We start from the raw sequence: 25,377 nt of genomic DNA, 5'->3' as shown, positions 1-25,377 counted from the left end.
CAGCTATGGCACAACGCTGGTCCTGAATTTATAGTTTTAAGATAATTAGTCATTAAAAATTATTTCAAACATGTCCTATTTCTTCATTAAAAGAAATATTGAGAAAATAAATGTAGCAAGAATATTTTATATGATTCAAATATTTTACAGATTTAAATATTTGATGCTAAGTTTCATAATTATTTTTTCATCTTAAATATTTTCTGGGAAGTTGTTTCAAGAATATAGCTGTAATAATACTATTGTTTCAGGACCAGCACTGTGGTCCAGTGGGTTGATTCTCTGGCCATATGGGCGCGCTAGTTTGAGACCCGGCTGCTCCACTTCTCATCCAGCTCTCTGCTCTGACCTGGGAAAGCAGAAGATGGCCCAAATCCTTGGGCCCCTGCACCCTCGTGGGAGACCCGGAAGAAGCTCCTTGCTCCTGGCTTCAGATTGGCACAGCTCTGGAGCTTGTGCCAATTGTGCCATTGTGCCATTGTGCCAATTGTGCCATTGTGGCCAATTGTGGAGTGAACCATCAGATGGAATATCTCTTTCTCCCTGCCTCTCCTCTCTCTGTGTAACTCTGACTTTCAAATAAATAAATAAATCTTTAAAAAAATAACACTATTGTTTCAATTTTATTTTCATTAGTTTTTAACAGATTAAATGTGCTTTGTAGACACAATTCTAAAGAATAAAACACTGCAGGTGAAGCCACTGCTGGCAATGTGTGCTTTGTAGACACAATTCTAAAGAATAAAACACTGCAGGTGAAGCCACTGCTGGCAATGTGGCATCCCATATCAGGCACCAGTTTGTGGCTGGGCTACTCCAATCCAGCTGCCTGCTAACAACCTAGAAAAAACAGCAGAAGATGGACAAGTGTTTGGCCTTCTACCATCCATGTGGGAGATCCGGATGAAGCTTCTTGCTCCTGGCTTGTGCCTGGCCTAGCTCTAGCTATCATCACTCTCTGGGGAATGAACCAGCAGGTGGATGATCTGTCTCTCTGTATGTGTTGGTCCCCCTCTCTCTGTAACTCCTTCAAAATAAATACATAAATCTTAAAAAAAAAAGATTGCAAGAAAAATTTGAAGTTTCCCAACAGAAATAAAGAGATAGAAATACTAATTACTCTGATTTGTTCATTAGCATAGTATACATGTATCAAATTATCACATTGTGTACCTGTAAATACATGTAGTATAGAAATAAAAATTAAAAGAGAAGAGAGAAGATCAAACCATTAGCCATGAAAGCACTTATAATTGTCTAATAAGAATAGTCTTTCACCATTTCTTCACAACTTCACTTTTGTGACCTGATGTTGATCAATTGAATTCAGACACAGTGGGAGTATTTATACAGAAATGTGGTAAATTGTAAATATCAGGGACTATCTCTACTCCAACCTCATTCCACTCCATATAGGTCACAAATGCAACACTGGAACAGACTCACCAATTGCCTCTCACCCTTCTCATTTGTTAGAATTCAATCAATGATTTGGTGAGGTAACTACATGTGGATACTGATTGATATAGCAGGATTGCTACTTAATACCAAACTATTACTAGACTAAATTTCTTGTTATGTGAGAAAATTAAAATCACTGCTCTATGTAAAGTCATGGTCAATATGCATTTTGTTGCAATTTGTTATAATTATAACAAATGCAACAGAAAATTGCGTCTTTTTTAAAAAATAATACTTTTTGCAACAAAGGAGTTATAAAGTACAGTTTCTTTAAAAAAATATTATCCCATGTATACATCAGTGGGTAAAAGACACATCAAAAGAGAATGGCTGAGCTTTGGTTGGTAGAATTCACTTTTTAACTATCTGAAAGTTTGTCCTATGATCTGGTGATACTCCTCAAAAGAATGTAGGTTTCACATAAAGGTTTTGCTGAGTATTTAAGGATTGAGAAGTCGCATTACCCTATAACAGAAAAAAAAACTTCACTAATAGAGATAAAATAAAATTGCCATTCCAGAATATAAATCCTTCTAACTCACATTTCTCGGTAGAATTGCTCCCAACTTTCCACAAAGATTTATAAAGAGCCATATAACAAAGAAACAGCAAAAATATAAAAAGCAATGGCATCCCCAACTTCGACAGGCAAATTTGTGAAGAAATCTGGAGGAATTTTTCGTTTAACAAGATTACTTAACAGGTTGAAAATAGAGCAAACTAGTTGTTCATGCAGGGTGTGCTGCTAAATACAGAGTAAAGACATGAATCTAAAAGAATAAAAAGCTTATATCTTTCACATGTTACAAATTTAGAAACACAATTTGTGCTATTCAGAAACCAGTTCATACAAAAGCCTAATATAATGAATTATTATTTAGAAAAATACAATAATTAATATTCCAGATTTGTTTTAGCAATATTCCATGTTTGACTTAGGAAACTATAAAACAGATGAATTTAGTGATTTGTAAATGCATATTAAGTTGTGTGAGTGTGTTTATATGTGTGTGTATTCACCACCTTTTTATGCAGTGTTAGAGGATGATAAGGAATTAGAAAGTTATTGCTAAGAAATGTCATTTCTAAATATTTAATATCTATAAAAACCAAAGCTATACAAATAAGTTGGAACTACAATAAAGCCCTGTAAGATTAAATTATTTACACACTCCTAAAAATGATGAAGTGCATAACACCAGACTTCTATGCAAATTAATTTTAGTGTATAAAAGGGCTTTATTATTTCTAAGGATATCAGTACATAATACCCAAAACACTACAGCCATGGCTTACGGTGTACACTGGAAACAAAAATAAGGAGAGCCTTAAAAGGAATGAAAAACAAAGATAAAAATGATAGAGACTTAGATTAGACTGATAGGAATAGAATTCGATCATTTTAGATACATGATCAATCAGTTAATTCACTTGTATCTGAGAAACATTTTAAAGAAAAAGAAAAAAATACCAAAAACTGTAATTTACTCAAATTCATTACCAGAAACATTGTGAAAATATCTTTTGTTTCTTCAAAAGAAGATTAGATTCACTTATTTGTGTAGTGAGTTCTAAAATTTAGTAAATTCTGGAAATGGTATAGTTAATGAGTATGTATATAAGGCAATGAGAACTTTATTTATTTATTTATGACAGGCAGAGTGGACAGTGAGAGAGACAGAGAGAAAGGTCTTCCTTTTTGCCATTGGTTCACTCTCCAATGGCCCTCGCGGCCAGCGTACTGCGGCCAGCGCATTGCGCTGATCCGAAGGCAGGGGCCAGGTGCTTCTCCTGGTCTCTCATGGGGTGCAGGGCCCAAGCATTTGGGCCATCCTCCACTGCACTCATCGCCACAGCAGAGAGCTGGCCTGGAAGAGGGGCAACCGGGACAGAATCCAGCGCCCTGACCGGGTCTAGAACCCAGTGTGCCTGGGCCGCAGGCGGAAGATTAGCCTATTGAGCCACAGCGCCGGCTAGGCAATGAAAACTTTATTGTTGTAATCCTTCTAAAATGATATTTCCCATATATATCTAGAGACTTAATAAATTCTTTATCAATTATTCCTACTCTAAGCATATGAACTGAGAAACAAAAATCTTGACAAAATAAACATGAAGATTTCACCTTCAAACACTAAATTTTATATGTGAATTGTGGGCATGCCTGTTGAAGGCACTGGGCCTAGCTAAAAGTAAGCACGAACCATCAGACATGTGAGTGAAGCCATCTTGAAGGCAACAGCCACAGGTCACTCTCTGGACAACTAAACGCTCACTTATGATCCCAGGCTACACCTGCACAGGAAGTGTCTAGCTGAGCCCACCTCAAATACTGAATCAGGATTACAAACAAACTGGTTGTATTTTTATTCTGAAAACAAGAATAATGATAAAATGTGAATTAACAAATATGTAACCCTACTATGCAGCAAGAAAGAAAAGCAGCAGATCATATGACTTAGAAGTTGGAATTTCATTCAGTTATGCAAACAGTGAATTTTAATAATAGTGATGTAGAAAAATAGTGATGCTATTAATTAAGAAAAGTAAGGGGCCAGCGCTATGGCTCACTAGGTGCAGGCACCCTGGGTTCTAGTCCCGGTTGGGGTGCTGGGTACTAATCCTGGTTGCTCCTCTTCCAGTCCAGCTCTCTGCTGTGGCCTGGGAGGGTAGCAGAGGATGACCCAAGTGCTTGGGTCCCTGCACCCACATGGGAGACCCGGAGGAAGCACCCAGCTCCTGGCTTTGGATTATTGGCACAGCACTGGCTATAGCAGTCATTAGGGGAGTGAACCAATGGAAGGAAGACCTTTCTCTCTGTCTCTCTCTCTCACTATCTATAACTCTCTCTCTCTCTCACTGTCTAACTCTGCCTGTCAAAAAGAAAAAAAAAAAGAAAAGTAGAATATAAATAAGTTACAAACTGTAGGATCATAATTTTATTTTGTAAAACATGGGGCTAAGAAAGCAACTGAAATTATTAGGTGTTAGAGCATTGTAATGTCAAAGTATTTTATAATTCATATATATATATATATATTTATATTATGATCAGAACATTGTCCATTTAAGATTGTGAAGTAGATTTTATCATCAAAATAAAATGGTGAATTATTAAAGTGCCTAGATTTTGAGAAATGAGAGAATATGCACAAACATAAAAACTGTTCTTTCTTCACTCTATATTGAAAGTCATTAATTTCAAATTTTCATCTTGGACAAAATGTATGCCATGTTGTAGAAGAAATGAAATTTAAAATGAAGTTCAGAAAATAAAAATATGGGAGATTAAACACATTTATTGAGAAGGAAAAGGACAAAAGGCCAAACATTACAAGAATATTAGAGAAAATTTTAGGAAAAATTGAAGATTTATAAGATTTAGTTAGATCTGAAAAAAAAAAAGCTTTAATTTTGTGGTGGTGGGGAGGGATTAGTCAACACGGGTCCAGTGTCAGAAGGGATAAACTCTGGTGTTGTACTGTATAGGGGGGTGACTATGGCTAACAAGAATTCATTGTATAATTCAAAATAAGTAGAAGAGAAGATTTTGAATGTACTCATGATACAAGATTAAAGTTGATGGATAAGCTAATTAACATGTTTTGATCACTACACAATGTAAACATGAATCAAATCATCACAGTGTACCCTACAAATATACACAACCATGTGTCAATCAAAATGTAGTAAATAAATAAAGCTTGGTGGGATTTAGATGATATTGTACAATGAGATACCATAGAATATTGATGTTAACTGAACTATCCTTGTACATTTGTGATTCTGGGAAGCTAATTGAGTATGAAAGAGTCTTAAACTCATCAGACATAAACTTGGAATAGGAGTGTTTATTTCTCCTGGCTGTGAGTATCAAAGGAGATGCAGAAGGAAGCAGCTGGCAATGAACTTCCCATAGGCTACGTTTCCCAAATATACTACATACATTCATTATCATTTCTCCCTTAATAATTTAGCATATTATTAGGTCTTATTAAATGTTGATTTTATGTGTTTCTTCTGATGTTGAGCAAAATCTCACTTAGAAAACTAACCTTCATTTCTTTATTTGCTAGGAATAGGAGTGGGTGCAAATAAACTCCATGGAAGGGAATTTCACATTCTTAAAATATGTTATAGAAAGCCATTTATTTAAATAAACCTTATTCTTTGAATTTGGATATGTATTAAAATGTATTTCATAACACTTGGTGCACAGTATTAATATTCTTTTCACATAAGAACGCTCTATCTTGCTCTTTGCAGTTCCTTAGAAAAATCAGATAGCTGAAGTGGCAGTAGAAATAGATTGTCAATACATAAAAGGTTTCTTTTCACTTTAATTGCTGCATGACATTTCAGTTTACAGGTAGAATGTATCTTTAATCTGAATAGCACAGCCTTTAACTCACTAGAGTTAAATGCTTAAAAAAAAGAACGACCTTATGTTTACCAAAATCTAAACCAGAGAGGAAAGCTCAAAGCTGAAACATTCATCTTGATAATAGCCAAGAAGTCAATTGAATTTATTTTCCGGAAAAGAACAGAGTCACAGTAAATTGTATGCTTGTTCACTCAAGCCAAGTTCTCAAAGATAAATGTTTACATATTGAAAATACTTAGCTAAAATATATTTAGTTTAGTGACTATCAGAATTAGTCCATATTTTTAAGTGGCCTTATGGTCTTTAAGGAAAAAAAAACATATTTTAACCTGAAAAACTTTCCTGTATAAATTGCTGATATAAATATGCCATAATAAAAGCTGTTTCTGTCATTTTGTTTATTAATGTTCACAACTTCTTGTTTTCTTTGGTAGTATCTTCTATATATTTGATTTATTTTAATTTAAAGATTTTAATGTTTATTTTAATTGAAAGGCAAAGTGAAAAGGAAAGTAGAGAATTAGAAAGAGGCATACAGGGGCCAGCGTTGTGGCATAGTGGGTAAAGCTGCCACCTGCAGGGCCAGCATCCCATATGGGCACCCGTTCTTTTCCTGGCTGCTCCACTTGCAATCCAGCTCTCCGCTATCACCTGGGAAAGCAGTAGAAGATGGCTCAAGTCATTGGGTCCCTGTACCCATGTGGGAGACCCAGAAGAAATTCCCAGCTCCTGGCTTCAGATTGGTGCAGCTCTGGTGATTGCAGCCAATTAGGAAGTGAACCAGTGGATGGAAGACCTCTCTTTCTGCCTCTCATTCTCTTTCTGTGTAACTTTGTCTTTCAAATAAATAATCAATAAATCTTAAAAAAAAAAAAAAGCAGGCACACAGAGAGAAGACTTTAACATTTCAACTCCTGCAATAGTCAGATCTGGCCTAAGTTGATGCCAGGAGCCGGGAACTCACTCAAGCCTTGTCTCCCACACAGGTGAAAAGAATCCTACACTTCAACCTATAAAAGACTGTCTCTCAGAGTGTGCTTTAGCAGGAAGCTATATCAGAAGCAAAGGTTCTACTCAAAACCAGGCACTCAGATATGGGATGTGGCATCGCCAGTGGCATTTTTCCTGATAAGAACACCTCTAGATTTTGTTTTAAATTAGTGATTTCATGCTCTTATGCTCTTACTGGGTTTTATTCAGGACAAAGATAATTTGATATCAAAATATTAAATATTAAGTAGAGTTATTACAGGAAGAAACTATCTTAAAATTGCAATCATAAACCACTCAGAATCAGGTGGCAGTGTCTTCTTTGGCGCCATTTGTAAAATTTGTTACTGAACAGCAGATAACCATTTTGCTTATTTCATTTTGACACTTAGAGGGTTAACAAATCATTTAGGTTTAGGTGATTAAGCGATAGTAAAAGAACATATGATCAAATTGTTAGAAGGCTGCAGGCTGATGCACCCTGCTAGTATTTGGACTCCACTTCTGTATGCAACAGCCTAGAACCAGACATGTATTTGATCTTCAGAGAGTTTATTCAATATGCATGCAGATAAATGGATATCATTTAGAGAAAATATGAATGGACGAGAACCGAAATTCAGGGCACCTCTTGGTGATGATAATTCATATTTAAAAACAGTATTTTAAAGTGTCATACTATTATTCTTTTTTTACATAATTTTTAAAATTTATTTGACGGAGTTAGACAGTGAAAGAGAAAGACAGAGAGAAAGGTCTTCCTTCCATTGGTTCACTACCCAGATGTCCATTACGGCCAGCACTGTGCCGATCCGAAGCCAGGAGCCAGGTGCTTCTTCCTGGAGTCCCATGCCAGTGCAGGGGCCCAAGCACTTGGGCCATCCTTCACTGCCTTCCCAGGCTACAGCAGAGAGCTGGACTGGAAGAGGAGCAACTGGGACTAGAACCCAGAGCCCATATGGGATGCCGGCACTGCAGGTGGAGGATTAACCAAGTGAGCCACGGTGCCGGCCCCCATACTATTATTCTTACATTACTGATTAGGAAGTATATATTTAGATATGTTAAAATTTCACAAATTATTTGAAATTTAGATGCATAATTTCTTAATTGTGCAAGAACATATTATATGTAGAGGCTCACAGATAAATTTAATCTAACAAAAACTTTTTATTTTTTATTTCTATTAAGGGAACAAATTTCATTTATTTAAAATATATAGTTTTAAGAGCACAATTATATTTCCCACTTTTCCTTGTTTCCCTCATTCAGTCCCACAATCCCACTCTTCCTACTCTTTCTTTCTTATTTTCAATTTTTACAATGAAATGTGAAAGGCTATAAAGAATGATCAATGTGAAAAAAATGGATTTTGGTTGGCAGTTCATACTATCTGCCACAAGCACCCTCAAATTCACACAAATCTACATATTTTTGGAAAATTAATTTCAGTTTAATTTTTACCTTAAACTTTTAATGATTTTAAATGTTCTATTCCCTTTTGGTATGATTTTTATGTGCACTGACAAAAAAACTCTTTCAAATATAAGTCCTACAATAAACTTCTAGCCATTTCAAACAGCAGGAACATATCCTGCTCTCAGATTAAGTGTTAAGATGAATCCTAAGAATAGATAAAAAATTCCTCTCAATAACAGTTCAGGAGAATTAATTTTTTGAATATTTATGAATATAAAGAGAACAGATTCATGTATTTCATGGATATAATTCTAAGAAGACAACCAAAATTCCCTCTCTCCTTTCCTCCATCAATCCCCTTCCTTCTTTCCTTTGCTTTTTCCTTTAATTTTTGCAATAAGATATATTCAGTTTACTTTATAATCAGAATTTTAATTCACCATTAGCCATAATGTTCATCAAGTAAAAAGAAGAAAGGTGACTGTTCCACAGGAATATAGGCAGGGGATGTAAGAAAAATTAAATTATAAGATGTCAGTTTCTTATACATTTTTTCATTCTATGTTAATTACCTCATATCAGAGAAAACATGATATTTGTCTCTTTGGGATTGGCTTATTTCACTAAGCATAATGGTTTCCAGTTCAATCCATTTTGTTGCCAAACGACAGGATTCCATTCTTTTTACAACTGGGTAGTGCTCCCTCATGCATGTTTACCACATTGTCTTTATCAGGTCATCAGTTAATGGACATCTGGGTTGATTTCATAACTCAGTTATCGTGAATGGAGCTGCTATAAATATGGGGAAGATATAAATAATTGTTTCATATGCTGATTACATATACCTTGGATAAATTCCCAAGAATGGGATGACTAAGTCTTATACAGCAGATCTATTTTCAGATTTCTGAGGAATCTCCATACTATCCTCCACATGTTCCTAATAGTTTACACCCTCATCAACAATATATGAGGTTACCTTGTTCTCCACATCCTCCACAGCATTTATTACTTTTTGATTTTTGGATGATGGCCATCCTAACGTGGGTGAGGTGATACCTCGTTGTAGATTTTGTTATTCCCTGACAGCTAGTGATCCTGAGCATTTTTCCATGTGTCTGTTAGCCAGTTTTATTTCATCCTTTGAAAACTTACTGTTCATGTCCATTCCTCATTTCTTAGCTGGATTGCTTGGCTGTTGTTGAATTTCCTGAGCTCCTTATATGTTTTGGATATTAATCCTTTAGTAGTTGCATAAATTTCAAGTATTTTCTCCCACTCCATCAGTAGCCTATTCTCTTAATTGTCCCCTTTGCAGAGCAGAAGCTTCTCAGCTTGACATGATCACATTTGTCTATTTTTGCTTTGATTGCCTGTGCTTCCTGGGTCATTACAAGAAGTCTTTGCCTATGCCGATGTCTTCCAGAGTTTTCCCGATAAACAGCAGAGAAAAGCAAGGAGGGAGGGAGGGAGGCAACGAGAGAGAGAGAGAGAGAGAGAAATCTTCCTCCTGATGGTTCATTCCTGAATGCCCACAACAACCGAGTTAAGACCAGGATTACAGGAGGAGCCTAGAACTCCATTTCAGTCTCCATGTGTGCATTAGGTACTCATGGACTTAGTCATCATCTGTTGCCCTACAAGGCACCTTATCAGGAAGCTGAACTAAAAAAAGTACAGTATTGGATTTAAACTGGCACTCTGATATGAGATGCAGATGTCCCAAACCACTGCACTACATCAGCCACTCCAGGAATTCTATTTAATTGTTTTTTTTTTTTCTATTTCTTTGGCAAATTTCTCACATTGTTCATGTTTTGTTTTCCAAGTGTCATTTAATTAAAAAAATAATTACTTATCTGTACATTCTTTAGTTTGACTGAAATTCTTTAACTGGGTCTCTTTGAAGTCTTTATCAGTTATTCCATAGCTCTCCATTTCTTTGGGGTCCATTACAGGAATTCTATTTGCACTGGTCATTCTCCCCCAGTTCTTCACAATCTTGTGTCTTTATGATGTTGTCACTGCATTAGAGGTGACAGCTACCTCTTCTGTCCTTTACAGGTATTCCTAGTCAGGCATAGATACTTACCATATAGTTTATCCTGTTATCCCCAGCTTGTGATGACCATAGGAAGACAGATTGCTGTCGGTTCCACACTTTTCTAGGCCTCTGCTTGTACTGATATTGTGTGTGCCTGCTGGGTAGGCTCTGATGCCTGAAAACACCACTGGTTCCTATCCGTCGCAGCTGCGGGCTTGGTACTGTGGTGCGGTTTGTTCAGGCTGTTTAGAAGATGTGCTCCTTCGCTGAGAATTCCTGCTATTTTGGTTCTGCATTAGGTAGGGGTTCCGACTGGGTACCAAGGTTAAATGAAGTCTTAGGACAGATGGGATCAGAAGGTATGAATTTTAGAGATGACTTTCTGGGAGCCGGTGCTGTGGCATAGTGGGGAAACCCACTGCGTACAGTGCAGGCATTCCATGTGGGCACCAGTTCGAGTCCCAGCTGCTCCACTTCTGATCCAGCACTCTGCTGTGGCCTGGGAAAACAGTGGAAGAAGACCCAAGTGCTTGGGCCTCTGCATCCTCATGGGAGACCTCGAAGACACTCCTGGCTCCCGCTGCAGATGGGCCCAACTCCAGCATGTGGCCATTTGGGAGTGAACCAGAGGATGGAATGTGTCTCTCTCTCTGCCTCTGCCTCTCTATAACTCTACCTTTCAAATAAAAAAAAATAAATCTTTGAAACAATGAATTTCTGAGTATTCTCTCCCTTCAGGATGGAGTTGTGGGTAAGAATTTTGTCTGAATGAGTGATTATTTGACCTACCACAATCCCTGCACTTCCCCAAACTGTGTAGGTAAAAATCTTCCTGCCTGGGTAAGGTTGTTGGGTAGGATTTTTGACTGAGTAGAGATATTATAATCATGAAAGCGCCATACTTACTTCTGAGTATGATTAATATTATTATTGAAACAAGATGCTCCAATTTGTGGATAGTTATCAGTTGAACTTTCTATGGGGATAAATGGAACCAAGGCACTTCTTTTTCAATCATATTTCTGATAACACTCTTCTGATATTTCATATCTTTAGAAAAACAGCTTCTTGCAAAGATGAGGTAACAGTGACGGGATTTACTATCTTGTATAAAACTACCATAAAAATCTGAAGAAATTACTATTTTGATGTTACAGATTAAACAAAGCACAGTTAGGGCAGTTACATCACTCAATCCTTAGAATTAATAAAGATTACATTTATGAGTGTTTCTAGGATGTGTCCAGTGTGGGTGAAACCAGAATTATCTGAAGACTCTCTGAGTTGAAGAGATAAAGTTCAGATTTCGGAGACATGAAAATAGAGTTTATCACGTATAACATAGAGGAGAGTTCTACATAAGAATAGAACCATAAAATCTGCAAAGTATTTATGTGAGTGCTGAGCAGCAAGTGCTCATAGGAAACTACCTAAGGCTTGAGTAAGAATCACCCTGGAGCATTAGAATTAGCAACACCTGGAATTTATGCAGGGCAATGAATAATGCCTGTTGCCAACAGAAAGTTTGGATAGCCCCATAATGTAAAAGTATTCAGTAATGGGAAGTAATTATCTCTGGAATAAATGCATCTTTGGACTTGCCTAACAAACCTGAAAAGGGGAGAATCAAATGTATCAAAGTATTTCTCGAATGCCTTTTTTTAAAAACAATGTACAATTTAAATCATTGGGCATCTAAAGATATCAAGAATGCACAGAAAAAATAACTTACGAGCTGGATGATATTTTTACTTGTTAAATATTATCATTAGTGGTGCATTAATCCTGTGACTTTAGAGTGGATTGCAGTTATATTTTGCAAAACTTAGAAAATAAAGAGGGAAGGAAGGAGGAGCGCTGCAGTAGGGAAACAGGGAAGGAGCCAAGTATGGTCCTCATCTAAGGATTGTACCTGTGAAATACACAAAATCCTTTAATAAAAATTCAAAAATCAATCTGAATTTTTGATTTGTACTTTTCCATTAGTCACTACATTCTATAATTTATTTTTATCACTGTTGCTATATTTTATACATCTGTTTTTAACTGCTGCATGTTACTTGCTAATGTACATCTTAAACATTATATATGCCATTTCCTGAAAAGCTGTAAAACCAGCTTGATACATATCACTGCCACCACAAATGGTGCTACAATTAACATCAGTGCATATACATCTATGTTCACCTGTTCCACAACTACTCCCTTAGTCCTTAGTAAGCTTTTCTTACATAGACTTCACTCTGTTTGTGTATGCCTTCATCATATTCACCTCATATCTCATTTATAATAGTGCCTTTGTCCACCCAATGTCTTAAATCTTTCAGTATATAATCAATGCCATAAATCTCTTAAGGCAATAAGAGACTTTGAGAATTTTCTCTCCAAAATAAATTTTGAATAACTGTATACCAACTGGGATTGGTAACCTTGAATCATCAATTAAAAATTATGAATTCAATTGAGATATAATCCAAACAACTAATCGGTAGCTTTGAAGGGCTTGAGTTATTTACTGACTCCTTTATTATGTATACTTGTTCTTTGTTCTGTAGTTAAATTTATATTTTATTATATTTTATACTTTAATATATTTGTCCATAAGACATATAATACTTCCCAGTCATCAGAATGTCTATCATTTTTCTTCATTTATGTTTCTTACAATTATAGAAAATGTGTTCAAAATCCATTTAATATTCATATTGAAATAAAGCATCTGTTGTAGCAGATGGGGCAAATGACATCAAGTTCAGCTGTTTAAATAACCCTTAAGGATCAATGTGTAGTTTACAAAAATAATTTGTAATTCATTTTGGATTAATTAATTTGAATTTATGTTGCTTTATAAAGGCATACAGCAGCTGCTTCCAAACTGAAATGATTATATTCAATTCGTTACTTATTACAAAATATGCATTTTGACACAGGGAAAACAGTGCTGCCAGTTATTCATTTTTTGTCTTTGCCAATAAACACAATATCCAAATGAAGAAAAAATCTGGAAAGATAGCATACCTGAACATGACACCTTATTTGCATATTAGCTAGAAACTTAAATGTCTATAATGTGAAATTTCATCATTTCCAGTACAGCTTGAGTAGGCAAAGATACAGGCTAGTTTATTCAAACATCTTTGAATACATGTTTTTCCCTTGTTCTCTTTGAATATGTTTTTTCCTTAATGACCCTATCATTCTACATGTAAAGGAAAATGTGTATTTTGTATTCATATTAAAAATACTTGAAACAATTAAACTCTATTTTTGCATGAATCCTAAGAGATATGGTAGCTATAATTTAGTACTATGATTTATCAGATTAATCAGATACAGTGCTTCGATTTATCTGTTTTAAGACAGATACTATTATGGTTTTTGTGAGAATTCATTAACTATTTTTTTTTCTTTTTTTTTTACGTAAAAGAGAATTTTATTTATTTATTTATTTTTTAAGTTTTCAAGTTTATTTGCATGGAGTCATACAAAATGTTCTCTTGTAATTAAAAGTTTACCTCTCCTTGGTAGTCATTTCCATCTCAGTTGTTTCTAATTTTTCTTTCTTTTTTTTTATTAAACTTTTATTTAATGAATATAAATTTCCAAAGTATAGCCCATGGGTTACAATGGCTTCCCCCCTCCCATAACTTCCCTCCCGCCCGCAACCCTCCCCTTTCCCGCTCCCTTTCCCCTTCCATTCATGTAAAGATTCATTTTCAATTCTCTTTGTATACAGAAGATCAGTTTAGTATATATTAGGTAAAGATTTCAACATTTTGCCCATATAGCAACATAAAGTGAAAAAACTACCATTGGATTACTAATTATGGCATTAAATAGCAATGTACAGCACATTAAAGACAGAGATCCTACATAATTTTTTTTTAAATTAATTAATTTTCTATGCCATTTCCATTTTAACACCAGGTTGGTTTTTTTTTTTTTCATTTCCAATTCTCTTTATATACAGAAGATCACTTCAGTATATAATTAGTAAAGACCTCATCAGTTTGTGCCCACACAGAAATGCAAAGTATAAAAATACTGTTTCAGTACTAGTTATAGCATCACTTGGCTTTAGACGACACATTAGGGACAGATCCCACATGGGGTGTAAGTACACAGTGATTCCTGTTGCTGATTTAACAATTTGACACTCCTGTTCATGGCGTCAGTAATCTCCCTAGGCTCTAGTCATGAGTTGCCAGGGCTATGGAAGCCTTTAGAGTTCGCTGACTTTGATCTTATTCCAATAGGGTCATAGTCAAAGTGGAAGTTCTCTCCTCCCTTCAGAGAAAGGTACCTCCTTCTTTGATGGCCCCGTTCTTTCCACTGGGATCTCACTCACAGAGATCTTTCATTTAGGTCTTTTTTTTTTTTTTCCATGATATCTTGGCTTTCCATGCCTGCTATACTCTCATGGGCTCTTCCGCCAGATCTGAATGCCTTGAGGGCTGATTCTGAGGCCAGAGTGTTGTTTAGGACATCTGCCATCCTATGAGTCTGCTGTGTATCCCACTTCCCATGTTGGATCTTTCTCTCCCTTTTTGATTCTATCAGTTAGTATTAGCAGATACTTGTCTTGTTTGTGTGATCTCTTTGACTCTTAGACCTATCAGAGCTATCAATTGTGAGCTGAAATTGATCACTTGGACTAGTGCGATGGCATTGGTACATGCCATCTTGATGGGATTGTGTTGGAATCCCCTGGCACATTTCTAACTCCACCATTTGCGGCCAGTCCGATTGAGCATGTTCCAAATTGACTATTAAAGCCATCTGTAAATCTTTGTTACTAGAGGTTAAAATCTTCAGAAAACTCACCAAAACATATGCTGACATGATAACTCAACTTTTGTCTTCTTTAAGAATGCATTTATTTATTTCAGAGGTAAAGAAAGGGTCGAGAGGGAGAGGGAAAAGGAGAGAGAGAGAGAGAGAGAGAGAGAGAGAGAGAGAGAGAGAGACTCCCGTCTGCTATTTCATTCCTCAAGTGCCAACAACAGCCAGGATTTCCTTGGGTTGAAGCTGAGAGCCTGATACAGGTCTCCCATGTGGGTGGCCGGAACCCATTGCTTGAGCCGTTGATGTTGCCTCTCACAGTCTGGCTCCCTGTCTTCCAGCCCAAGCAAGCTGATTTTTTTCTTATTTACAGGTTTGTCAAAAGCAAAAGCAACTATCCCAATCTGCTGGCATTTAAGAAGTAGCTATCTCTTATCCTACAGGTGTAATCATTATACCACATGCAGTCAGGAGACAGAGTTTGGGATCAAACCCAGACACTCAAATATGGAGTACGAGCTTCTTAAGTGCCAGGCTAAATGCCCCTATTAACTATTTTTTCTCTAATTGATGAGGTCAAACATACAGAATAAATAGTTATAATTTTGATTGACTGTTTATAATAATTATTGCCTAGGTTGTGAGATGAACCTTTTCAGATTTTTATCACATCCTTTGGTAGCTAATCTATGAATACTGATAAATTACAAAAACAAAAAGAAAGAGAAAACAAACAAACCAAGAGCAATACATGACTTCTGCATTTGGTATGAAGAATATACCTCTAGAATAAGAGATAGCTACTACTTAAATGACTGCTGGTTGGGTAGCTGCTTTTGCTTTTGGCAAACCTGTAAGAAAAAAGCAGCTAGCTGGGTTTGGAGGAGAAGGATTCAGTCAAGCAGTGAAATCAAATTCAACCTTTAGTAGCCAGGCTGAAATTAATAAGACAGCTTTTGTAGTAGAGATTTTTTTTTTAATTATTCCTGAAAGGATTCTAAATTTCCTTAACATTGAACCATATTTGCTGACAAGGTGGCTACTTAGGTTTGACATTAAGAGGAAAATAAATCATACACTATATTGTTTCAAAGCATCAAATACCACAAAGAATACATGTCCTAGAAAAGAATATTGTCAAGGTTCTGAACTTGGCTGTGAACAAATATTTACCAAAGGGACTATAGGATTGCAAGGGTAACCCACTCAATCTGAGAATCCTTGATTATGTCAGTTGCAAGGGGCTCTATGTTTCAAGTCCTATTTCTTTGACAAACTTAAGTGCTACTACAGGAAGTACTTTCCAGCTAGTACCACTGTTGATCTCTAGTACATTCAGGAGTACTGGTGCCTAATTTTTACAAATATCTAGAATACTATCACTTACATGTGAGGACACACGTGTCACTTTGAGTATATAATCATCATTTAATACTATATTTTGTTCACTGAATGTGAGTGAATCTAAATTAGGACAAATACATACCCTAAAAATACAAATACATACATACATAATTTTCCTTTGGAAAAATAACTGCTATTTTAACACATGTCTTGTCTCTTTCTATATATTCAAAATGTGGAAATCGTTTTTCAAGACACTTTAATCAGCTACCTTAACATTTAACACACATCTCTCAAAGTAATTTAAGATAATATACACTCTTTGGACTAAGTGACTATTAAATATCCTATGTTTTACACTTACATGGATAATGGGACAGCACCTGTGTGCACTGATCTCCTTAGAAGACACAATGACCAGGCACAAGTAATCTTCATTTACTAGTCTCTCCCAAAACTTTGCTCATTTTGGGATTTTAAACATAATTCAAAACGCATTTTCCTTGTTTCCAGTTTCAGAAATAAAGTTTATTTTCTTAAGTATATTTATTTAACTTACGTTGTTTTTATAAGTAAGCACGGTTTTAAAAAGTAGAAGTCACATTTTTTATATTTTCAAGCATTAACATATTAATTTATCCATTTATAATAGTTAGCCTTAGTTGAAGTTTCAAGTTCATCTTACACAAAGATTATGAGGGAATGAATAAAACCAGAAGTCAGATTATTAAAACAGGATAAGAGGATGACTTTTTCAATGTTTTAATTAGTTGTTTACATTCCAGTTACTTCAAAAGTCTTAAAATCACCACCCCACAGCTTATTTATTACTACGTAGAAAATACTGCTTCATATCCTGGCTCTGTTCTTTGCATCCTTTTCATCATAAAAACTACATTTGGCTCTGTCTGTACATTTTAATCTTCTAATCTTTTATTTAAAATGCCTAGCTCTCAATTTAATACACTAAAAGTTGATTATTATAGGAGAGCTGAATCTGAACAGTATTCTGCTACATATAGAAATCCATTTATTATGAAACGTATGTATTCATGCAATATAAACCTGTTATATGATAGGTATTGCCTTTTTTAATTTGAGGAGAAGCATTTACTTTCTTCATATAACCTCTCTTTGACATGTTCTCAGTTGCTTAACAATTTGTGAGAAGTAAATTGGGAGACAGCTTTCCTTCCCAGTTAAGTTGTTTCTTTTGGTGCCTGAGCCGCTAAGCTTCTTTTAGATTTCCACCATCAATAATCTCTCAACATGCTGACGGAGGAAGCTATCAAGAGCTATTTTGTATCTACCCTTATATGATTTCATTTCTTGTGTGCTATGATATAGCTTCAGTAATTTGTTCATGTACCATCTCAATATTGTACTGAATGAAAAAAAAAAAAAACTCCAAACCTGTAGAAATATTTCTGTAATCTATTTCATTATTTGTTGAATGTATTAAATGCAAAAGTTCTACATTGCTTGAGATATTGATGTACCACATTACACAGATGGAGCCAAAAGCAATTTCACCCTAATAAGATCTTCGTGTGAGAAATGTCCCCGTTTCTTTCAATACACTTAAATTATACTCCACAAGCTGAATTTTAATAGATATGTAAGGAGAAATTTTCAGACCCATACAAATAGTTTAATGGTATAACACTAGATTTCATAATTATAAACATTTACCTCAAAATATTCATTTACTATTCTTGTTAGCACATAAAAATTGGTACCTAAAATCACTACCTATAGAAAGAAAGAAATAAAATAAAAAGAAATAAAATAAAAATGGTTGTTCACTAATTTTAACAGACTAATTACTAATTTAAGAGTCATTTGCTTTACATCAGCACCACATGTTTCTTCTGAATATATGAATCAGATTTTCATTAATTTTTATTTAGGTAATTTGATCAAAGATTCAACATATCTAGCAAGAGTTGATGCTACAAGTATGGAATCAGGCAGGGACTTAAAAGCCAAGAGTTGTTTTGTTGAGCCTTTTTAAATATCCAAAGCCTTGGCATGAGTTTATATATTAAATGTTATTAAAGAATTGGGTGTTTATTTGGCCCTCAAGAGATTTGCTTTGTATGGAAAGCATGTTGTATGTGTGCTCATCATTTTTCCAGAAGAGGAAGGAGCTAAATTCACCGGGATAAAGGCAGACACTAGAAAGCACATGCACATTCTCAAAGCCAGATTTTGGGCATAGACACCTGGCTGCAAAATTATGCTCTCAACTCCAAGTTTCCTCTCTGAGTCTTGGGTTCCTCGTTTGCATCATGAAATGAAATAATAGGCCCTATCTTTTTGATGTACAGTGAACTTAGAGCAACATTTTTCCTCAAAAGTCCCAGGACACTGTTAATCACATTAAAAATAAATGAATGCTAAATCACCTCTATATTTTCCAAGATGTGCTGTGCATATTCTCAGAGAGTCATGACTGACTGCTTAGCTGATCCCAAATACATCTACTGACACACCATCTCAGCTTCTTTCAAATATGTTTATGTAGGTTCTCACCTCTAAGTCTATTTAGTTACCAGCTTCCTGGGACCTTTGCTGTCCCATTTCGTGAACACACAAAACACCTTATAATTGTATGTCTTTACTAAATCACATATCCTAAAAACATCACTAAAATCACATAGTCTGCATAATAATTGAATCTGAACACTTGCTGTTTATAACGCTCACTCAAAATTTTTGTATTTTTTGTGTATTTCCTTGAAGTCCTAACTGAAGTAATAATTTTACTAAATGGAACATACATTGGAAGGTTAGCTTGGAAAAAATGTGTCATTCCAATACAAAGTAACTCGTGGTGAAAGAAAACAAAGTTGGAACTGACATTATTCTGCTTCAGAACATATTTTAAAGTTACAGTAATCAATACAATGTGAAATTGGCAAAAAAATTTAGACAACAAATCAGTAAAATATTGTGGAGAGCCCAGAAATACGAAGCATTTTCAAAAAAGTTAATGGAAACATGTATTATGAGAAAACTATGCATGGGTATAAAGATGTTTTTGTACAAGTCCTGGCATTGAGGTGCATCAGGTTAAGCTGCTGCTTACAATACCAGCACAGCGCAGGCTGAAGTCATGGCTTCAACACTTTCCACTTAGCTCCCTGCTAATGCACCTAGGAAAATAGCAGAAGATGGCCCAAGGACTTGAGCACCTTCACCCACATGGGAGACCCTGATAAGTTCCGGGTTCCTTGTTTTCCTTGTTTCAGCCTGGCCCAACCCCAGCCATCCCTGCAATTCAGAGAGTGAGCCAGCAGTTGGAAGATATTCCTCTCTCCTTCTCACTTTCTCTCCCTTCCTCTCTCTCTCTCTCTGATTCATCCTCTTTCTCTGTAAATCTTCCATTCAAATATTTTATACCAAAATTAGTGTATCTTTTAAGTCTTTTTTCAGCAATTTTTTATGTATTCTCACATTCTCAAATAAATACACTTACTTTTAAAAATATTATATTTATATGCTTGTTTACAAGAGGGACAGAGAGACAGAGTGACAAGAGTCCCCATCCTACTTCACTCTGCAAATGCCCACAACAGCCCAGGCCAAAGCTGGGAGCCAGAAATTTGTTTTAGATCTGTCATGTGGTCACAGAGACCCAACTACCTGATTATCATCACTCACTGTCTCACAGGGTGTGCAGCAGCAGGAAACTCGAGTAAGGAAATTTAGATGCATGTTGGACACAAGTACTCCTCTCTGGTATTCGGTGTCATCACTACAAGGTCAATGCCTTCATCAGTAATGAGTTTTTACTACAACAAAGACACAATAACTGAAAAGAAAATAAAAATGATAAGCTGAGTTTCACTAAAATTAAAATTTTCTACATTATGGGAGATATTCTAAAGACAATAAGAGAAATCACTGACTGGGGGAAAAGATTTAGGAAAGATACATCTGATAATGGGCTGTCATTCAAAATATAAGAATACTTCAAAGGTAATAGCACAAACAACCTAAATATAAATGTGCCCTAGATCTTAATAGATCCCACACCAAAGCTAACATACAGATAGCAAATCAGTTCAAGAAAATATGCCATACATTATACATCATTGGTGTACATTGGTATACAATTGGTATACAAATTAAATCAATAAAATACCACTATGTTTCCCTTAGAATGGTGATAATTCAGAACACTGACATCACCAAATGCTGAAAATGATGTGGAGAAACAAGAGTTCTCATTCATTCCTGTTGAGAATGCAAAATAGTGCAGGTACTTTGTTCTTTTTTTTTTTTTTTTAAGATTTATTTTATTTATTTGAACGACAGAGTTACAGAGAGATCCGAAGCCAGGAGCCCTGAGCTTCTTCTGTGTCTCCCACATGGATGCAGGGACCCAAAGACTTGGGCCATCTTCTACTGCCTTCCTAGGCCATAGCAAAGTGTTGAATGGGAAGAGGAGAAATTGGGACTAGAACCGGCACCCATACGGTGTTGCTGCACCACAGCACCGGCCCCGACACTTTGGAAGACAAGTTGGCAGCTTCTTATAAAACTAAATGATCTCTTAGGATATAGAGAACAATTGTGCTCTTTGGTATTTACCCAAGAAGTTGAAAACGAGTGTCTACATAAAAAAATATGCATGGATATTTTTAGCAGCTTCATTCATTGTTACCAAAACTTCTAAGCATTAAGATGTCCTTAGTAGGTAGTCTAAAATTGGGACGTCTAGTCAATGAAATAATATTCAGTTCTAAAACAATCTGAACTATCAAGCCATGAAGAGTCAATGGAGAAAATGTAAATGAATGCAAGTAATTAACTAATTCATGAAGCCAGTCTGAGAAGTCTATATACTGTGTGATCCCAAGGAGATTACATTGTGAAAAAGGCGTAACTATGGAGACAGTCAAAAGATCAGAGGGTGCCGGGGATTAGGGGACTGAGAAAGAAAATGAGGCAGAACAGGGAGGATTTTAGGAAAGGAATCTTCTCTGCATGATATGATAAGAGGATACATCCTATTATATATATTTTTAAAATCATAAAATACATGGTACTGAGTGTACCTAGTGTAAGCTACTCACTTTCAGTGACTGTGCTGTGTCAGCGCAGGTTCACCAACCGTAATGAATGCATAGCTATGCCAGCGGATATCTGTAAAGAGGGGAGGCTGTGCATGCACTGGGAAGGAGGTACTATGCTTTCTGTAGAGTCTTCTTTTGAAACTAAAAAAACTTCCAAAAAATGTAAATGTATCAAAAAAGGAACTTTCCCTGAGGTTCAAAATGATGAAACAGATGAATTTTTCCAAGAATCCTTAATTTTCTATAAAATTTGTATTTATTTACTTTTATTTGAAAAGGAGGGAGGGAGTAGAGGGAAGAAAGGGAAGAGAGAGAAAGAGAGAGAGAGAGAGAGAGAGATCAATAGATCTGGCATCTGATGGTTCTGAGGTTTAAAATGATAAAGTAGGTTAATTTGTACCACAACTTCTTGTATTTTTACAAAATTGTATGTATTTAAATTAATTGGAAAAGGAAAGAGGCTGGAGAGGAGGAGGAGGAGGAAACAGAGAGAATCTTCCATGTGCTAGAATAATCCTCAAATTCCCAAAACAGGTGAGGCTGACCTAATACGAAGTTGGTGCAGGGGACTGGGAACACAATCAGTGTTTCCAATGTGGTAGCAAGGATCCCAGTCCTTAAGCCGTCAGTTGCTATCTAAGAGGGTGCACATTAGCAGGGAGTTAGTATGGAGTGGAATCTGCCTTTGATGGTAGGCTCTCCAATATGGGATGCATGTGTCCCAGGAAGCATCCTAAGCTTTGAGTCAAATGATTGGTCCTGTGCTTGCTTTTAAAATTAAGCATAGTAAACTTAGCTAAATACACTGGGATGAGTTTTTTGAAGAAAATAGAATATGTTTCAGGGTAAAAGAGAAACATTACATATCAGTTAGAATCACTTTTGTAAAACATAACAATTTTGTACTGTGATGAACCGAGCCAGAGATCTGAAGATCTTCTACACATAGACTTCTGGATTTATGATGAGGTTACTTCCCAATAATATCATTCTGAGTTGAAAATATAATACCATAATTTGAAAATGGATTTCAAACACCTAACTTACCTAGCATCACGGCCTAGCAACATAGTACACACCACATATTATGATGTGTTTACCCTTTTGATGGCAGGACTAACAACTACAGCTCATTGCTGCTGCCCAACATCATTTGAATATTATAATGGAATTGCTAGCCTGTGAAAAGATCATAATTCAACATGTGAAACACAGTTTATAAACATTGTAAAGTCAAAAAAAATTATAGGCCCAACTGTTTTTAAGTTGAAGGCCATCTGTGTATAAACCTAACACTGGTAGAACAAAAACAGACAAATAAAAATGAGAAGATCCATGCCCTGTATTTTATGGTTGCTGTATTGTAATTACTAGTGGTGCTTCCACTTTCCTTCCTCTGTTATTGATTTGAGTCTTCTCTGTCTCTCATTTTTTATTTGAAATATTTTTTCTTTTGACGCTAGGTATTATAAACTTTCATCAAAATATTGCTTTTAGCATATCTCAAAAGAACTGCCAAGTTAATTTCTGCTTTCATGTATCCAATTATTTTCTACTTGCCCTTTTAATTTTATTTAAAGATAATAGCTATTTACATGTGTATTTATTTCCAGGTATTTTTTAAGTTCCCAAATTTATTCCTTTTATACAATTACAATTTAATTACATTCTAGCCAGAAGATACATGTTTTCAATCCTTTTAAACTGAGACTTATTTTATGGCCTAATATATGGTCTATATTAATGAATATTGCATATGTTCTTAAAAATCGTTTCAGTCAATTTTAGGTGGAATAATATGCATATCTGTTAGGTCTAGTGCTTATACAATTATTTAAATCATCAACTTCCTTTTTGATTTTCTGATATTTGTTTTATAAATGTATTTCATGAAAATTGCAGCTGATATTGTTGACATTTCATTTTTTTATACTTTTGTTTGCTTTTGCAAAGTGGTTTTATCTTTTTATCTCTATGTTGACATTAGCTATTTGTGGAGACATAATTCTCATTTTCACAGCTTTTCTTTTTAAATATGGTTGTCTTTAGTTCTCTAGTTATAGCTATAATAGCTCATTTTCATGTGTGTGTGTGTGTGTTTTTTTTTGTTTTTTTTTTTTTTTTTTAGTTAGTTTAACTCCTGGGCTTTCTCATAAACAATTTTTGTTAACTGATTTTTTTGTTCATGCACAGGCCTTACTTTCTTTACTAAACTGATTTTCTGTATATAAAGAGAATTGAAAATGAATCTTGATGGGAATGGAAGGGGAGAGCGAGTAGGAAAGGGGAGGGTTGCAGGTGGGGGGAAGTTGTGGGAGGGGAAGCCTTTGTAATCCATAAGCTGTACTTTGGAAATTTATATTCACTAAATAAAAAAAAAAGAATAAAAAGTCTCTCATTTATCTAAAAAACAAACAATTTTAGACAATATAAAATGTATCTCTGGAAATCGGATTCCCCCTTCTCCATAGAGTGCATTTGTGTCATCCCCCTCTCTCTCCAAAGACTGACTTTCAATAGATAGCAGCAAGGGAGCTGCTTTGCCAGGTAGGAAACCCCAACACAGAAGCAGGTGACCTACTAATGGTTTAGCACCAGGGTTCCCATGAACATCTGTTGCATGAGCATTTGTTTCATGCAGCTGCAGCTGCTCATTTGTGTAGGAAATTTACCTGGAGCCATCCTGTGAAATCTGGAATATTTCTCATGTGGGACCACTGAGTTTTCTGTCCATGTTGCAGAGTCAGTAGTGATTGGATACAGATTTCCTTAAATTCCTTGATCCAAAGACACAAAGTTCTTGGTTTAAAAGGGTGCAAGGAGCTGGGGACTGAAAATTTAATTAAACAAATTACAAAACTCAGTGTTCTTACAGTGATTCAGCCATTTTTCTTAACAAATCATTATTGGTTCATTACAAGTCTGGTTAGATTCCAAAGTTCTCAAAAAGTTGATTTTGAAAACTTTTGTCAGCATTCTTGTGGTTTTTATGGGGGAGTAATATTCCAGAAGTTTTTCTGCTCAGTTAATTTTTGAACAGTTTGCAAAAAATTCAATGGAAGAAGTACATTTAGAAAAAAAAATGATAATGCTGGTGCAATTAGATAGCTATATGCATGAAAATGAACCAGCGATTGAATCAAACAAAAGTTGTTTCACCCTACTTACAGGGTCAGTAAGTATATAAATATTGTTGGTGGCTGGATAATGGTAAACCATCTACCGAACAGAAATGCAAACACTGTGAAATTTATTTGTTTCATTTTTCAAAAGTCTGAATTTCAGACTAAAGAATTGTCAAATGTAATACAACAATTAAAGTTAATTGAACGTTTTGCATGTATATAATATCATACTATATTCAATACATACATTAACAGTTAATAATAAAAATATGCCATGGGCCGGCGCCGCGGCTCACTTGGCTAATCCTCTGCCTACGGCGCTAGCACCCTAGTTCTAGTCCTGGTTGGGGCACCGGATTCTGTCCCAGTTGCTCCTCTTCCAGTCCAGCTCTCTGCTGTGGCCTGTGGAAGGCAGTGGAGGATGGCCCAAGTCCTAGGGCTCTGCACCCACATGGGAGACCAGGAGGAAGCACCTGGCTCCTGGCTTTGGATCAGCGCAGTGTGCCGGCTGTATTGGCCATTTGGGGGGTGAACCAATGGAAGGAAGACCTTTCTCTCTGTCTCTTTCTCTCACTGTCTAATTCTGCCTGTCAAAAAAAAAATATGTCAGTATGTTTCCTCAAATATAAAGTGAGATAAGAAAAATTAATAGCCAAAGCATTCACACAGTCAATCCATTGCTTTAGTTTATAATCAAAGGTATTTTTATCATGAACCAACAATCATGATCTTAACATTTCA

This window comes from Lepus europaeus, chromosome 4, assembly GCF_033115175.1.
Source record: "Lepus europaeus isolate LE1 chromosome 4, mLepTim1.pri, whole genome shotgun sequence".
In the NCBI taxonomy this organism is placed as follows: Eukaryota; Metazoa; Chordata; class Mammalia; order Lagomorpha; family Leporidae; genus Lepus; species Lepus europaeus.
This window is presented reverse-complemented; position numbering follows the sequence as displayed.